The 17,500-nt window shown below is 32.7% G+C and overlaps 1 protein-coding gene across 1 annotated transcript in view; it reads left to right on the forward strand.

Moving 5' to 3' along the window:
* The first annotated feature begins 821 nt into the window (after window positions 1-821).
* The window catches only part of LOC137658540 (high-affinity choline transporter 1-like), a 254,295-nt gene continuing 237,616 nt past the window's right edge, over window positions 822-17,500 (forward strand). The window contains exon 1 of the mRNA XM_068393387.1: window positions 822-1,075. The gene's annotated coding sequence lies outside the window, so the exon portion shown is untranslated. The remainder of the gene's footprint in view (window positions 1,076-17,500) is intronic.

The following is a 17,500-nucleotide window of genomic DNA, read 5'->3' on the forward strand; positions in this document are numbered from 1 at the left end:
ATCAACAATCGCTGAAAAACAAGTTTTCTATGACAAAAAAATTAAAATAAAAACGCCAAATTTAAAAAAAGATTTCAACGATTTTCCTTTCCATCTTGAGAACCTTGGGGGGAGAGAGAGAGAGAGAGAGAGAGAGAGAGAGAGAGAGAGAGAGAGAGAGAGAGAGAGATGTCCCTCCATTTCTCCAGTAATTTTTTTTATTTTGTAAAAAAAAATGTTTATCATGTAACCTTTATATGGTAACTTAGAGTGATTTCAATAAAAATGAATCAAATATTTCATAACATCAGAAAAATTAATTGTTTTATTAAGTAAATCATATGCAATTTCTCACAAACATCTATTAGCTGCATTTTTTCCAGGTCATATCAAAGATACCCTTGAAGATAATTTCATAAATGTCCTACATAAAGCTTTACCTCTACACTCACTGCTTTCTCCCGGCAACACGTGTCTTGTGTTTACCTTCCTGGACTCAATCCACACCTAATGTCTTCCTGTTATGACATTATAATTTTGAGATACAGTCCAAGGTTATAGGAGGCCATCTTACGAGTTGCCATTTGCCTTGAGTCCTAAGTGTTAATCTTATGCGATCCATACTTCAAGGGGTTGATATCTTTTTATTCCAAGGCTTATCTTCTAATCATTAAATGGCATTCGTTATCAAGTCATGAAAATTATTGAAACAATCTTACGTACACCGATATAGGAGACTTTCGCCTTCCTTCGGAACGATTATTACGAACTGGCAACTCAGTTCTTACCTGAGTGTGTACGAAGTGGGGACTCCCCAACGTTTAATATGTGCGCCAGCGAGGCTTATTTCGTCACTCCATCCCTGCATTCGAATGTTGCAGGTTTCCTTGCAGTGGTGCGTTCATGTCTCTAAAATAAGTTATGAATTTTCATCGTTGAGAGCCAGTGGGTTATTATATCAAGTGCGTTTCATAGTGATATCTGAATAGAAATATGTAACTAGATTTATATTTACAGAAGTGGTAAGAAAATACGCAAAGTGAGTTTATGATATTCGTTCGCCTACCGTTGAAGTGCAAGATTCTGCAAAGTACAGGTAGGCTCTGTTCTGAGATCACAAACGGCGTATATGTAACTTCTTTATAATCTCTCTCTCCTTTTCAATATCTCGCTTGACTGGTTTTTATTGAGTTTTACTTGTGTAATTATTTTGGTAAATTTACTATTATTTTTACTTTACACTGTTTGATATTTAACGGTTATTTTGTATACCTAAAAACATGTCCATCGCCGGATTTTGTTCATATTTTCTCCATGGCTACGATACCTGATGGTAATAAAAATATAAGGGATTTTCATGAATATGAATGCCTTACTTAACTGGTCCAGATTTATAATAAATTATGAATTTTTCAGTGCATTTTGCTATTAATTTTCATATGATTTAAATCTATCAGATTACAATCATAAGGTAATGTGTACATAACACACACGCACACACATATGTATATATATGTATATATATATATATGTGTGTATATATATATATATATATATATATATATATATATATATATATATTCATATAAATATATATATATATATATATATATATATATATATATATATATATATATATATATATATTCATATAAATATATATATATATATATATATATATACATATATATATATATATTATATATATATATATATATATATATATATATATATATATATATATATATATATATATAGTGTACATTTGTAATGGAGAGTGCCCGGTACAGGCTGAGCTGCAGTACTAAATGTTATCGTGGCAAAATCTCACATGTTATTAAATTATATAAACGTGAAATAGAGACGAATAAACTGATATATACAAAATTTAATGTTAAATACATCTATTTATAAAATATTTATAATACAGGATTTATTATATACTAATATTGTATATATATACTATAATTCTTTAAAACGTATTGATACTCCTTAAACATATTACTATTCTTTAAACATAAATACACTTTAGATATATTACTACACAGTATTCTAGAAGTTTTATTCGAGTTGTCATCAAGATGTGGAATGATCTTCCTAATCGGGTACAGTAGTTGAATCAGTAGAACTTCAAAAGTTCAAACTTGCAGCAAACGTTTACGTTGAACATACTGACATAAGTATTTTTATAGTTTATATATGAAATATCTGTTTTGATGTTGTTACTGTATTCAATTTTTTTTAATTGTTCATTATTTCTCATATTTTTATTTATCTATTTCCTTATTTCCTTTTCTCACTGGGCTATTTTTCCCTGTTGGACCCTTTGGGCTTATAGCATCTTGCTTTTCCAACTAGGGTTGTAGCTTACCTAGTAGTAGTAGTAGTAGTAGTAGTAGTAGTAGTAGTAGTAGTAGTAATAATAATAATAATAATAATAATAATATACTTTGAAGCTTATTAATACTCTTTAAACATATCACTATTATTTAAAACATATTGACCTAAATTGAAACTTAAAAATAGTAAAAAATCATATACACCAATGGTGGTATTTAGCAACTTCAACGACTTGAACAAAATTTGATTGGGATAACAGACGCACTGTTCACTTAACTATTTCTTCTTAATTTCCGTCAACGGACCCGTTTGATAAGGAATCGATGTCATAGACTGATTATAAGATGTCGTTTCGGAGAACAGATATTAGGATATGAGATTAGTAATAAGGACGAATGAAAATATCCAGGTAAAGAAGAAAAGAAATAATTTGGAATAAGAGAAGAAAACTTCAAGGGAATGAAAAAGGACAAATATTATACAGTAAAGGTAATTTTCACAACTTGTTTTGAAAAAGGCTTTGGAATTCAAATTATTAATAAATTAGGTAAATGAATGTATAGAGCAAAAAGACAAATTAAGTACCAATAAGAGAAGGAAACTTCAACGGAATGAAAATGAACAAACATTATACAGTAAAGGTAATTTGCAAAGCTTGTTTTAAAAAGGACTCTGGAATTCAAATTATTGATAAATTAGGTAAACGAATGTAAAGAGCAAAAAAAAAAACAGTTAAGTACTAATAAGCGAAGGAAACTTAAAAGGATTGAAAAAGAATAAATATTAAGACAATAAAGGTAATCTGCACAACTTGTTTTAAAAAGGGCTCTGGAATGCAAATCATTGATAACTTGGGTAAATGAATGTAATGCACAAAAATACAAGTTAAGAACTAATAAGAGAAGGAAACTTCAATGGAATGAAAAAGGACAAATATTATACAGTAAAGGTAATTTGCACAACTTGTTTTAAAAAATGCTCTGGAATGCAAATTATTGATAAATTAGGTAAATGAATGTAAAGCGCAAAAAGACAAGTTAAGTACCAATAAGAGATGAAAACTTCAAGGAATTTAAAAAGACCAGAAGTAACTTAATGGTAACAGGAATTACCAGTTTAAAAATAGATCTGGAAAGCAAATCAGTGACAAATTAGGTAAATAAATGGAAAGAAAAATGGACAAGATGAAAAACTGAAGAAAACAAAGGGATAATATCAGCAAAAATATGCTTAATGATACAAGCCCTCTGTACTTGAAATTTCGACAAATAATTTCGATAATAAAATGGAATAATTCATAAGAAATTTCAAAAGTACTGTACTTATGATCGTAGAAATAAGTCTAAAAATCTAATGTGTTCGTAATTCTTATTTGAAGTCTTGAGAAAAAACTGAAAGACGGACAGAGGTATTTTTCACAAAATCGTAAATAAATGTATCAGAAATTCTCAATTTCTAAAAAGAAAAAAATATAATGAATTAGCAAATTATTAAAAAAAATTGCATGTTTTAAGGTTTTGATATTGAAACCATGCTATAGTTAAAAAAAAAAAAAAAAAAAAAAATATATCATAAGACAGTTTTGTTTTAAACAATCATATGTGATAAAAGTTACGGCAGTTCGTGTACGAAAACCATAAAAGGAAAGGAAATTCAGGTAAAATAAACATTCTGATTACAGCTGACTCAAGGTTTGCAGTGAGTTCTTGAACATTGTATGTTTAGGAATGAAGTAAATTAAGTAAATTGTTCCATGCCATTGTATCAGAAGCTACGTGGAAAAGTACAGGATGCCTAATAAAAAAGATTACTGGTTTATATTGTTACTCATAGCATCTGAAGAAATAAAAAAAAATGAATAATGAAAAAAACAAAAGACATCCTGCATAAGATCACGCGATGTTAAGAATGTTCTGCGCATATCCAGTAATAATCTGCTGGTTTCTTGATACCGCCTGTTCTTCATAACAATATCATTGTAATGCATAACACAACTGGACAACGTTCACGTAGTAATGATTGTTTTAATAACCTTCGGTTTTCCTAGTACCGAACCTTACAATTTTTCAATGATCAACTGAATTTTAAGTTAACTTTCAAACATCTAAATAAATTATTTGGCAGATAAGTTGAATGTATCAATAAAATGACTCCAAGATAGCTTACAGCTCCATATTTCTGGCACAAGGTTAACCTCTAGGACCCACATTCTGGTGTAGATTTGACCTCGTCATTGACCTTGGAAGTTGTGAACTCTGTTACAGCAAGGCTCTGCTACTCGCAATTATCAATAATAATAACAATAATGACAATCATGAAAAATTAATAACTTGGTTATATAAAGGGCCCTTATTCGTTAGTCATTATTATTATTATTATTATTATTAGAAGTAGTAGTAGTAGTAGTAGTAGTAGTAGTAGTAGTAGTATCATCATCATCATTATTATTAGTATTATTATTATTATTATCATTATTATTATTATTATCATTATCATTATCAGTTAAGCTACAACCCTAGTTGGAAAAGCCCAATGGCTCCAAGAAAGAAAAATAGCCCCATGAAGAAAGGAAATAAGGAAATAACTACAATACAAGTAATGAAAAATCAAAATGAAATATTTTAAAATCAGCCAAATTAAAATAGATCTTTCTTATATAAACTAAAAAAAAAAAAAAAAGAGATTTATGTCATAATGTTCAACATGAAAAAACTTTCGCTGCAAATTAATAACATAAACGACCCTAAATTCTTAATCGTAATTGGTACCTAATAACCTATTATAGTTATATTATTACTGCCTTGTAAAGATGTTCGTTCTCACGCAATGAGAAATTGGTAATGGTGATGATATCGTGGACCGTCATTCCCCCTTCCATAATACAAAGGAATAATTTCTTTTATTGTTATTCAGTCCCAGGTAACCTATCCCTCCTCGCTTGAAGGCATCAGTGAGAATCTATTGCTTCTTTGTGAGAACAACATTTTCATAAAATAGCATTAATATCGCGCACCGCGTATTCAGATAACACACACACTCAGTTCAGATTACCAGGTAGATATTACGACATTCACTTAGTCGGGAAAAACGAGAGACAATTTTGTTAGGAAAATGACACCAGACGATCCAATCCCCTGGAGAATACAGATTCTTCATGCTTAGAATGAGGTAAACTAATAATTAGAAACAATAATTTGTCAGTCATCTCGAGGGTTACTGTGACCTATTGGTAACGTCTCTGCTTGGTGATCGCCAGACTGGGGTTAGAGTCCCGCTCAAACTCGTTAGCTCCTTTATTGTCTGCAGCCTCACCATCCTTGTGAGCTAAGAATGGGCGGTTTGGGGGATCCTATATGTCTACCTGCTGAGTCATCAAAAGCCACTGCATCGCCCTCCCTGGTCCTAGCTTGGGTGTAGAACGGGGCTTGGGCGCTGATCTTATGTATATATGGTCAGACTCTAGGACACTGTCCTGCTTTCTATGGCAATGTCACTGTCCCTTGCCTATGTCATTCATGAGTGGCCTTTAAACTCCAATGGCACGAGAGCACACTCACAAAATTCCTTCGATCCTTGTTCCTTTCGACCGAATCCTCCAAAATATATTGTGATTACTGTGGATTAGAAGAAACACTCAAAACCGACTGAGAACATTATTTGATGAGCGTTAATGAAATCATTCATTATTTTACCCCTGCATGTGAAAATACTGAGATCTTATTACCTCCGCCAGGAGGTTATGTTTTCGGTTCGGTTTGTTTGTTTGTTTGTTTGTTTGTTTGTTTCTCTGTTTGTCTGTCTGTCTGTGGACAACGTAGAGGCCACATTTCTACACGGAATCACTTCAAACTTGGCCAAGTAGTTCCCCAATGTGTATGGAAGAACTGATTAAATTTCGGTCAAGGTCACCCCAAGGTCAAGGTCACAGGGGTCACTGGTGTCACTATGACATAAGTGGCCATATCAAGAGACAGAAATAAAGCACTGACTTTTGCATAAGCCAACAGGGAAGTCCTAGTCCAGGCGCAACCCATGGGTGATGTTCAAATTTATAAAGGTCAAAGGTCAAGGTCATATTGGTGCATTATATCAATGTCATATTAAGTATCAGTGGCAAATGAACAAAGATCACTTGAAGGTCAAAAGTCAAGCAGGTCACTTGAAGGTCAAGGTCACGTGAAGGTCAAGGTCACGTGAAGGTCAAGGTCACGTGAAGGTCAAGTACATTTGAAGATCAAGGTCACTTGAAGCCAAGGTCATGTGAAGGTCAAGGTCACGTGAAGGTCAAGGTCACTTGAAGGTCACGTGAAGGTCAAGGTCATGTGAAGGTCGAAGTCACATCAATTCATGATTCTAGGACATATGGCGCTCTAGGTCACCTTGGCGGAGGTATGTCCTCTACGAGGACCATGTCCGCGTTCAGGACTTGCTCACTTGTTTATCTCTGTTTTTACTTTTATGAGAGTTTTGCACTTTGTCGACTGTTGATGTTATTGTAACGTTGCAATTTAATACGCAAACTAAACACGTGATTTAAGGTCAGTCCAGTTCTTCGATCGGTCGGACAGTCAAAGCTTTTGATTTGAGCTTTTCTGTTTACATAATACCCTTTCTGAGTAGGGATTCCTTAACGTCGTGAAAGGGTTTGTGTATCGCCATGATCAGCAAAGCTGTTCAAGCCAGGCCCACCTATATTAGGTTGTTTTGCTGTGAACAGCTATAGTTAAGTCTGAAATCAAAACCAATCCGCGGTTGGCCAGCGTAGTGATAAAAACTGGCAAACCCCAGACATGAATAAGGACACATGCCTTTGTCCTGCAGTGGACTAGAAACGGTAGCATTTGTTATTGTTATTGTTGTTTACTGAATCAGGACCGTCGTAGGACGACTTTGAGGTTGGTTTTATGATTTAGTTAAGATATCATGCTCCTGATTTTCTGTCCCAAATAATCTCTCTCCCAGTACGCGGCAGCGTTGAGTTTCGACCATCCCAGTTACACGAATTCTCTAAAATAAGCCAACCGCAGCGGGAACTGACCGATAATGTCAAGTCTTTGTTTCCTTGAACTAATGATTATAAATAACATCGATCATAAAATATGTGGTTCAACAGACAATAACATTGTTTATTTTATCAACATGTAAATATCCCGTACGCACACGCAACATATAAACACAGATATAGACTGGCATAGAAAGACCATAAACAGACGGGAGTGGAAGATCATATCAGAGGCCTTTCTCCTGCAGCCAACTAGTTACGGCTAATGATGATGATGATGATGATGATGGAGTCATACATAAATATACCAACAAACGTATTTAAATGTTTGTTTTATTACAGACAAAGGTAATAGAAAATTGTCTTTCCTTCTTAGCAAAATTATAAATGTTCTAAGAAGTGCTTAATATATCTCTTATAATTACGGTTTAGTTTTGGTTTATGAGGTCAGCTCAAATAACCTTCATTTCATTGTAAACGTAGGAATGTTACCTTTTCAATACTTCACTGTCATTCGTATGAATAATCAATATTCTTATTATCATCTTTGTTATTATCATATCCAAAATAAGCAGACGTTCTAAATTTCATAAGGAGCAACTCTTAACAACAATTTATAACAAACAAACACACCATACATATATAGACACACACACACACACACACACACACACACACATATATATATATATATATATATATATATATATATATATATATATGCAGAGAGAGAGAGAGAGAGAGAGAGAGAGAGAGAGAGAGAGAGAGAGAGAGAGAGAGAGATTTCATTTCCCCATAATCTATATTTGCATCACTTCACATATATTAGAAGCTGTAGGGATTTCCTTTATGTTAAAACATATTAAAACATTCAATACAATTAGATTCTGATGACTGAAATTGCTTAGTAAACACGTTTATCCCCTGACAGTAACCAAATTGCTGTTTTAGACAGTCACTGTTAGTGACTGTGATGGCAATGGAGAGGAACTACGCGCAGTGGTTAAAAAAACTTTCAATATAATTCCAAGTTATTATTACCTTCGCCAAAATCAGAGTTTGCGAAGGTTATGTATTCACTTTCGTCTGTTTGTTTGTTTGTGAGCAACTTTACACAAAAATTACAGTACCAATTTTCACCAAACATGGTAGTCATGTTGGGTATGACCCAAGGATAAATCTGTAAAGATTTGGATATAGTACATCAAAGTACAAGTGCACAGAAGTACTTTGAAAATACCTGCAACGTCAAGTAAATGGCAAATACATTACACAAAAACTACTAAACCAATTTCAACGATACCTGGTGGACACGTAGAATATGACCTACGGACAAATCGAATGGATTTTGAATAAATACATAGAAGTACAAGTAAGCAGTGGAATTAAGAACCAAATAAGTTTACATGGGGTGGTGAAGGCATCCTCTCTACTGAGAGCCTCACTAGTTAGCAATATTAAAGAACAGTTTTTGTTAGACACGGTCGTCTAACAAAGAGAAATTACGTAACACGTCAATATGAAAAAAAAAATCAGCCTTGAAATAACATCGTTACGTTAATTCCAACTTTGAGGAAAATCAGGCTGAAAATTACAAATGAAATATAGTTCTGTTATGATCATGTTCGGTGCTCTTTCATAGGGAAGCTTTATAATGAAAGGGACGAAAATATTTTTGAACTCTTTCAAAACATGTAATTGAATTTCTATACACCGGAGCAGAAACATCAAACCATTTCCTTTATGTGGTAAATATGAAGAACCTGTTACATACCAGAGCGTTACGTAACGGCATCTGGAAGAAAAGACTGTCACACGTCATGTAACCATTATCTGAGTTACATGATATTATCTCGAACCTCTATTGGCCAGGTTACATTGCAGAAGTTTTTTTTTTTCGGGTAAATTGAACCAATGGAATTTTAATGGGACCCAAGACACTGTTGCCCCTTCATAGCTCTAGGAGGAATGTTCTTCATACAGAACAGACTTTCATGAAAAGTGTACCAACTGCACATCTCTCTCTCTCTCTCTCTCTCTCTCTCTCTCTCTCTCTCTCTCTCTCTCTCTCTCTCTCTCTCATACTACTACTTTCAAATCCAGTTTTTTTTTATGAAAGCTAAACCATGGTTTACCTTACAAAATCTGACGTAAAATCAATAGCAGAAAATGCAACAGCAATCACATAGATACTTACTTAATACCATACTCTTTGGGCAAGGGCAAACTATTCTAAATGCTTTCTTTAAGCAAAATAATTAAAAAAAAATAAGATTCGTTTTATAGAAATGTAAAGTATAATTCAAAGACGCATTTTTTTTTTCTTTTTTTGCATTTTTATTCATGAAATTGAATAACCTAATCTGGTGATTTTCAGTATAAAATAGTAATCATGAATTATATTTTATAGTTTGCATTAACTTATTTCAAAGGAAAACTTCAAGTATTAAATCATTTTCAAGACATTCGTATCTTAAAAGCGTCACTAGCTATTTGGCTACCAGAGAGAGAGAGAGAGAGAGAGAGAGAGAGAGAGAGAGAGAGAGAGATTTTAAGGGTAATATAATTAAGGATATGTTATGTTGCCCATAAACGGAAGGTAGAGAAAAGTGTCAAATTAATCTGACCTCTTAACAAATATCAACTCTTATAAGGTTTAGTGAATGAGGTTTCTTTAAGTCCTTTTACGCCATTAGGAAATCAGAAATTTAAACAAATAACATACATCTACAGCATTCACGTCAATGTTATATTACGTAAGACCTTCACCTTAACTAGAAAATTCATGTTCAATAATAATAATAATAATAATAATAATAATAATAATAATAATAATAATAATAATACAAGTTGTGTTGCTATGTAACGCATAAGAAGGCCTTCCATTAAATAAAATTTCGACCATGATCTTGAAGAAAATAAAACGACTAACTTCTGTGTTATATATCATCCGAAAAAAAGAATGAACAGAAAAAATTCCATCTTATGTAAGAAATTGCGTAACACCTAGAGACAGAAGATGTAATACGCGAGGCAGTGAAAAGACCGGAAACTAACTCAGTGCTCTATTGACATTAAAACATAATTATATTCAGCTTCCTTCTAACATCCTTGGAAAATCCAGAAACCGTATCTGACATTGTTCTCACATGCGTATTATATAACTTTCGTTATTATCCTGTAATCCTTATGTAATCCTTATTATCCGTATTTTCCTACCCCGTTCCCAGCCAATCACACAGACATACACTCGCAGGTGTACACACCTAACGAGATTTGGTATTCTTGACACTGGAATCAACAGGGGCGAGACCAGGCATAGAAAAATTGTTATTCACTTCAAATACCGATAACGAAACAATACCATTCTTTCAATAATACAGTATGGTAGCACGAGCATTTAGGTTTAATACCTAAGCAAGTTAAAACTTAAATTTCCAGAGGAGGCTTTGCAATTTACACACCTCAAGTTACTTCAAAACTGGAAAAGCAATGCTTACTGCGGACTAAACTTTATTATAAAAAGGCTCGAACGCACACACATAAGTATATGTATGTATGTATATATACTGTATATATATACATATCTATATATATATAAATTATATATATATATATATATATATATATATATATATATATATATATATATATATATATATATATATATATAAAACAACAAATGCAGCCGTTTCTAGGCCTCAAAACGTCTTCATTCGGGTCTGGGGTTTGGTCAGTGCGGATGAGTGATGGTGGAGGACTTTAGTCTGCCCTTTGACCTTAACATGTATTAATTGGCGTGGATTTTCATACACTCAAATATGAACCAAATTTGAAGTCTTTATGACAATGCTGTCCAAACTTATGGCTGATTACGTAAATTTGACATTTTAGTTGACCATGAGGCCTTGACCTTTGAACATGATCTCCCAAAATTTAATCATTTCCAACTTTTTTACATAAAAGTTAATCCTTGCAAATTTCATTACTCTACGATTAAAATTGTGGCCAGGAAGCTGTTCACAAACAAACACGCATGCAAACAGTAGCGAAAACATAACGAGCAATCAAATCTATAAAAATTTCAAATTTGTTTTTTCTCAATTCCTAAAAAAAGAAAAAAATCTAAAAGGACTAAATTAGGAGCCGCAAAAAACAATCGTTTTTTTTTTTTTTTTTACTTATGTATTTGTTTATTCCCCTTGCTTCGCTGAAGGGCAAAGCTATGGACAAACCTGTTACTGCTCAGTGATAACCTTTGAATATCTAAGTACCGCTAGTCTCTGTCAATTCCTCTCCTGTATCTACAAATAAGAGGATTTTCTCCTGCAATTTATAAAGCCTGAATGAGCTCTCTCTAGTGTTTGCAGTTCTGTTGTCACTATTAGTAGTAACCATGAGCAAAATTATGTTAATAGTTCATACTGGTGAGCTTTCGTTGATGTATTTTACATTGATACCACACTTTTTAAATAATTTTCAAGTAAAATAATATATATATGAATTAAAAACTAATAATACAAATTTATGAACTAAGAAATGAATTGCGCAGTGCGGAATGATGAGGGTGGGGGTTGCCAAGATGCTGAAGAACTGTATGTGTGGGTGTATGAAGTGGCCAGCGTTGCGGAACATCAGGTTCAGTGTCAATGTGGTTGTGATGATTTCGTTTTTCTTTTTATGATTTAGGGCTATATGGCCTAGGCTGGGGGCTTGTGAGGCCACTCAGCGCCCAAGTACAATTGCACTAAGAAAAACTTAGAAGAGGTTGGACGGCAAGATGGAAGAAATTAAGAACTGGCGATAAATATATATATGTTATATATATATATATATATATATATATATATATATATATATATATATATATATATATATATATATATATATATATATATATATATATAAAACAACAAACAACAATTCCAGCCGTTTCTAGTCCACTGCAGGACAAAGGCTTCAGATATGTTTTTATTCATGTCTGGGTTTTGCCCAGTTTTCATTACCAGACTGACCAGTACAAAGTAGTGATTGGAGATTTTCGTCTAATCGCTCACAGCAAACCAATCTAGCATGGGTGTTCCTGACTAGTACAGCTTTGTAGATCATGGTCCTTTCACAGCGTTAACGTGTATATCAAATCAGTTGGGAAACCTACCACTGAATTCCATGAATTGCAACATTGATAGCAAATAACTATAGTCAATTCATTTTAGTGAGGCAGATTTGCACCGACTCGCAGCGATGCCCTTTTAGCTCGGAAAAGTTTCCTGATCCATGATTGGTTGGACAAGATAATTCTAACCAAATGATAGCAGGAAACTTTTCCGAGCTAAAAGGGCACCGCTGCGAGTTAGTGCAAATGAGCCTCATTAAAATAAATTGAGTATAGACATTATTCGCAGAAGTGTGAAGCAGCCCTGCTTACATTTTGTCCGTTCTAGATAAGATTTACAGCAGTCCATACCTTTCCTTAAACCTATTTATTGATTTAGATTTCCTTTATAAATTTCTATCTATCGGTAAAACATAATAGTAAAACATATCGAGTATAGAAATCTATATATACGATAAGGGAGTTAACACTGCTTTACCATCATTAACTTTTAACGAATGTTAATGACAGGATTACGCCAATATTAATGAACAAGCTGTGCTCTAATGAAATTGAATGGGTTAATTAATTCACCAATAATCCGAATAACTAGATTGTTTAATTAGTATCGAAAGGTTAGGTGGTCTAACAACGACCAAATAATAAAAGACATGTTGGGTCGATCTTTGGGTCTTTTGGCAGACGACCCAAACCTAATAACTTATATAGTGAATAAAATGTCAAAAACCAAGTTTATATTGAGTAAAGTTTATGTGAATAAATTAGACAAGCTCTTTACCAAAGATTATGTACTTAATGCTATTGTAAAATAAAGAATAAGAAGAAATATAAGTTACTCTATAGGATATAAGGCTTACTTACTTTGTTATTTGTAAAGGATGTAATTTATTATTATTTTATATTGTATATATGAAGTCATTGTATTGATCCTTTTGTAAAATTTAATAATAAAAAGATAAAAAAAAATAATAAAAGACTTGAAAGTATACTGTAACTTATTTTGACGACTGATAGACCTTTATAGATTAGGACATTTAAAATGACATTCCTGTCTCGTTAGAAATATATAGATGTAATATATATATATATATATATATATATATATATATATATATATATATATATATATATATATATATATATATATACATTCAAGAATTCTAAAAACAAACTCTCACAATCAAAACGGTCTAAGCCGTATTTTAATAGGTACTTTTCCAACTCAACGACAAATCTTTATCAAAAATAATACAAACTATCACGGCAATAACAAACAAATAAAGGCGTTTGTAAAACAGACTCTACTTCGTAGGATCTTACTGTTTTTGATAAATGTCACGGTTTCCCTCGAATAATTAAATGCAAAAGCCGTAATATGAAAGATATGCCACGACGTGGCTATGCATTAGGCTATGTGCTGTCAACCAACGGGAAAGGCATGCTTCCAAATATAATGAGAAAAAAAATGTCTGGAAAAATGCAGCTGATTTTAATTGTGTGTAACTGAATTATATATAGAAATGTAGCCCAGAAAGAAAGCCCAGAAAGAAAGACAAGTTGAATGTGTTAAAATATTCTTTTTTTTTTTTTTCGTAACGTTCAACGTATATGTTCTGTCATTCAAAATTTATTATTATTATTATTATTATTATTATTATTATTATTATTATTATTATTATTATTATTATTATTATTAAATCTTTCATATATCATCATAATCATCTCCCCCTACGCCTAATGACGCAAAGGACCTCGGTTAGATTTTGCCAGTCGTCTCAGTGACTGACTAAATCCATAGAGCATTCATTGGCTAGATTCATCAAAGGATAGCCAATTCCTTGTCATGCGCAGTGTTCATATATAAACTATAAAAACTCCAAAATAATAAGAGGATGAGAAACAAGATAGAATAGAGTGCCCGAGTGCATCCTCAAGCGATTACACTGCCTGACCAGGATATAATATTCCGTGAGAAGAAATATTCGCGTCATCACACTCTTAAAAGTGAATCTCTCAGTGACGGCCAAGCTAGCTGCCGGCCTCTTTAATATTCCAGCATTTGTGAAATTCGCGTCATCACACTCTTAGAGGTGAACCTCTCACCGACGGCCCAAGCTAGCGGCCGCCCTCTAAAGACATTATTCATAACTTTCCAACTGGAACAAGTACCACAAGAATGAGTTAATTATCCTATTCAAGGTTGCCTGCCATTCATAGAAGCCACCTCATGTGATACTGTAGACTGTATGTTGGTAATGAATTCGCATGTGTTAACAATCATCTGTATATTCACATATGCAAATATACATTAATATCTAAAACAATATTACGTATTTGCGTGAAAGAACATCACTGAGCAAAGGGACATCTTTTGAGTGCAAGAATATATATAATGAATATTATTAATATTATTATTATTATTATTATTATTATTATTATTATTATTATTATTACTTGCTAAGCTACAACCCTAGTTGGAAAAGCAGGATGTTATAAGCCCAGGGGCTCCAACATGGAAAATATCCCAGTGAGGAAAGGAAACAGGTTAAAATAAAAAAAAATTAAGAACAAAAACAACATTAAAATAAATATTTCCCTTAAAAACTATATATATTATTATTATTGTCACCATCATCTATCAAACAAATCTCTTGGAAAACAAAGAAGGCATAAAGAAGTAAAAATTCATTGCTTGAATGTAAAACCTTTTTTTTTTCTTTCTCCAAACCTGTTTCTGGGCAAGGCTTGCAAGAAATTGCAAGTTGATTATCATTTATCAAAGCACACCATGCGATAAAAGTTATCCCTCGAACATAAGCAACAATAACAACTTTTCTTTTACGGCGTCAGAGACCTTGGTAATTGTAAAGACAGATTAATTAGATTCTTTGAATCAATCAATCAACTCCGCTATTTGTCAGTACATTGAAACCTGTCATACGTTCAAATCCAAATATCTTTAGTGGAAGTCAATTTCACCAAAAAATGAAAAGATCAACAACAACAAAATTATTCTGAATTCTAATGGATTCTAATGCAGTTAGGATGTGACAGGGTCCACATCCTCAAAGAGAGGTGTGCCAGGACTTCCTGTGGCCAACTGTTCTTTTCCAGTCCGGGAGCAAACACTAACAAGGCAGGATTAACGTAGCTCATTATTTTTTATTTTTCAATTGTCTCTGGAACTGGTTAGCATAATATTTTAACTGTCTGAATCTGGTTAGCATAATATTTTAACTGTCTAGACCAGGTTAGTATAGTATTTTAACTGTCTAGACCAGGTTAGTATAATATTTCAACTGTCTAAACCTGTTTAGCATAATATTTCAAGTGTTTGGTTCTGGTCAGCATAACATTTTAACTGTCTAGACTTGGTTAGCATAATATTCTAACTGCGTGGATCTGGTTAGCATAATATTTTAACTGTCTGGATCTGGTTAGCATAATATTCTAACTGTGAAGACCTAGTTGGCATAATATTTTAACTGTCTGGATCTGGTTAGCATAATATTCTAACTGTGTAGACCTGGTTAGCATAATATTTTAACTGTCTGGACCTGGTTAGCATAATATTTTAACTGTCTAGACCTGGTTCGTATAATAATTTAACTGTGGATCTAGTTAGCATAATATCTTAACTGTCTGGATCTGGTTAGCATAAAATTTTAACTGTCTAGACCTTGTTAGCATAATATTTTAACTGTCTGAATCTGGTTAACATAATATTTTAACTGTCTGGATCTGGTTAGCATCATATCTTAACTGTCTAGACCAGGTTAGCATAATATTTTAACTGTCTGTATCTAGTTAACATAATATTCTAACTGTCTAGACCTGGTTAGCATAATATTTTAACTGTCTGGATCTGGTTAGCATAATATTCTAACTGTGAAGACCTAGTTGGCATAATATTTTAACTGTCTGTATCTAGTTAACATAATATTCTAACTGTCTAGACCTGGTTAGCATAATATTTCAACTGTCTGGATCTGGTTAGCATAATATTCTAACTGTGAAGACCTAGTTGGCATAATATTTTAACTGTCTGGATCTGGTTAGCATAATATTCTAACTGTGTAGACCTGGTTAGCATAATATTTTAACTGTCTGGACCTGGTTAGCATAATATTTTAACTGTCTAGACCTGGTTCGTATAATAATTTAACTGTGGATCTAGTTAGCATAATATCTTAACTGTCTGGATCTGGTTAGCATAAAATTTTAACTGTCTAGACCTTGTTAGCATAATATTTTAACTGTCTGAATCTGGTTAACATAATATTTTAACTGTCTGGATCTGGTTAGCATCATATCTTAACTGTCTAGACCAGGTTAGCATAATATTTTAACTGTCTGTATCTAGTTAACATAATATTCTAACTGTCTAGACCTGGTTAGCATAATATTTTAACTGTCTGGATCTGGTTAGCATAATATCTTAACTGTCTAGACCTGGTTAGCATATTTTTTTAATTGTCTAGACCTAATTAGCACAATATTCTAACTGTCTGGATCTGTTTAGCATAATATTCTAACTATCTAGACACGATTCAACATAATATTCTAACTATCTGGATCTGGTTAGCATAATATTTCAACTGTCTGGATCTGGTTAGCATAATATTTCAACTGTCTGGATCTGGTTAGCATAATATTTCAACTGACTGAACTTGGTTAGCATAATTTTCAACTGTCTAGAGCTGGTTAGCACAATTTCTCAACTGTCTAGACCGGGTTAGCATAATATTTTAACAGTCTGAACTTGGTTAGCAGAATTTCTCAACGGCCTAGACCTGGTTAGCATAATGTTTCAACTGTCTAAACATGGTTAGCACAACTTCCCAATTATCTGGACATTGTTAGCATTTTTTTTTTTGGTTAGCATAATAACTTTCTTAAATTGTGTGCCAGAGCTTTGTTAGGATATTTACATTAAGTTGTCATATTCCGAAAAAAAATTTTAAATTCAACCTTAACCAAAATGGACTGCTAAATTGTTTTTCTCTTCACATTGCATTAAGAAATCTTATTAACATTATCGCATGATTGTTTGTTGAACAAAA

Source organism: Palaemon carinicauda, chromosome 19, assembly GCF_036898095.1.
Source record: "Palaemon carinicauda isolate YSFRI2023 chromosome 19, ASM3689809v2, whole genome shotgun sequence".
Taxonomy (NCBI): domain Eukaryota; kingdom Metazoa; phylum Arthropoda; class Malacostraca; order Decapoda; family Palaemonidae; genus Palaemon; species Palaemon carinicauda.